This window comes from Tripterygium wilfordii, chromosome 20, assembly GCF_013401445.1.
Source record: "Tripterygium wilfordii isolate XIE 37 chromosome 20, ASM1340144v1, whole genome shotgun sequence".
NCBI lineage: Eukaryota > Viridiplantae > Streptophyta > Magnoliopsida > Celastrales > Celastraceae > Tripterygium > Tripterygium wilfordii.
The window spans coordinates 4036577-4038966 of NC_052251.1; positions in this window are offsets into that span (position 1 = coordinate 4036577).

Genomic DNA, 2390 nt, shown 5'->3' on the forward strand with positions numbered 1-2390 from the left:
CAATGGAACTAGATAATTAAAATCAATGGCTTTATCTAGATCTCTTGTACATAAGTTTTCGAGTAAATGGTATTTTATTCAATACATTCGAAATCAAAGAATCAGTTAGAAAAAACAAATTTAAGATTGATAATTTCAAGAAATTCAATGAATCATTATAATCGACTGTCAAATGAAAGAGGAACAATGAAAAATACCTTGTTCGTCGGCTTCCAAATGTTGTCCGACACATAAAAACTTTGCAGAATCCATAGATTTAATTGGTGGATTTTGGAACGTTCTGGTTAGGTTTTCGAATTGGGAGAGAAGAATAAAAATTGTTTTTGCAAAAATGTACCCATGAAACAATGCGTCCAAAATTATTAGGGCAAATGCAATGGTTTCTTATTTGTTGGGTCAACAAAAATGTTGACCCGATCCCACTTCTATTACACAAAAAGTTAAGTCGAACACGTATTTTAATACAGTCACATTAGCAAAACACATCTTCCAATACAACCACATCAACAAAACACAAATTTCTATACAATTTTTCTTCCCACCCAACAAGGAGGCCAACAACATTTCATTCCTCCATATTATCTACAACAAAACTACACCAAAACATCAAATATCAATACATTCACATCAGCAAAACACTTATCCCAATACAGCCACATAAGCAAAACACATTTTACAATACAGTCACATCAACAAAAGACAACATCTTTGTTGGCCCAATAACACTTTACCATTGCATTTACCAGTAGTGAACAAAATCTGATCACCACGTTCAACGGATGCTCCTTCGTGATATGGTCACCTGAATCCTGAAAACAAAGATTGTCAGTGAGCCCGACGGTCGTTGTTTGACCGTAGGCACTCCGACGCTTAAGTTAGCTTCCAAGATAATCCAGCTAGTGTAATCACAATTAGAGCTTCAAAAAACAATACGCAACAATTTACCTCCTTTTATAGTGGAAGAGACTTACTTCATGTATAACTCTGCCAGAGTAATTGTAGGAGTTTCCTTCAATCAGTAAGTTGTTTAATTTAATTGGGAAACAACTCCTGATATCTTAAACCTGTTAATAATAACATGATTTAATATAGAGAATAATAATTAATAATATTTTGCCACGTGTCTCGTCGGAATATTCCTCACATTTGCCCCCCAAAGGCCTGTTCCGAGATATCTGAACCGGGCTTTGCTGAGAGATTCTCAATTGACTAGGAGTAGATGTTACCCATACTTGTGAGTTTGATTTATTTGTTGGGTATTAACCATACCCTTTTTGACTATAAGTCTCTTTCACTAGTATGTCCTACTTTTTTACGGCTCTCTTAAGTTAAAAGAGAGAATAGTTAGAGAGAAACTCGACATCAAGATCGGCCAAGAACCTAAGTTTGACTGGACACCCGAACCGGCCAAATCAGGCCGGCTGAGCATTCAAATCTGCCCCACTCCAGCCAGACCCAATACTCCGGCTTGAGTAGGCCTCCTAACCGGCCAACAAGGCCAAACCGAGTGCCCAGTCCGACAAGCAGTCAGATCGGACAGAATCTAGACCGGCCAGACGAGCTAGGCCGATCAGATCGGCCCGCACGCAGCATCAGCTCGATCTACTTGCCAGATCGGCCAACACAGCCATTCCCAGCTCAGCCGGATCAGCCAGTTAGCATCTCCAGCTCGGCCTCCCTCTAGTTCGGCCAGACCTGCCAGCTTGCTTCTCCAGCTCGGCCTCCTCCAGTTCGGCCAGCACCCCAACACCCAACTGGAAGAAGATAAGCGAAAACTTCAGGCCAGCTTGGATGAGACATTATCTGCCGTTCTGTCTCGTGAGAAGGCTGCTGCTGACAAAGCCTCCAATGATGCCTTTATTGAGTACACACAGTTTTTGAAAGATCAAGGAAACACCGCTTACCTCATGGGACGATGTGAGGCCTTAGTGGAGATTGGTATCCCAAGAGACTCTCCTTTTTGGCGTCAAGACAGTATCAAGTTCCCTGCCGCCGATGGAGCTAAGGAAAGTATACTGGATTATTTCCCTCTTGATGCCAATCCCACTCCTACAATTGAGGCTTCTCAGGTTGCTGCTGGAGTTCCTTCCGAAGCCATCCATGTTGATGTTGACGATGATTCCTTAGCCTCGGAGAGGGTCGGACAGGATAGCTTAACAGAGGGTAGCATGGAGCCGAGTTCTGCTCCTGATTCACAGGACATTGATTCTTGATTTATGATTGGTTGGGCTGAGAACAATGTTGACCCCGTAACCTTGCTATTTCAATTTGTCTTTTCATATATTCAGGATATTAGTATGGATTTTATGCACCAATTTTATGTACTAACTTCTCTTACTTAGTAAAGAGTTGTGCACTCCACTTTCCTTTTATTCCTTTAGCATGTTGGG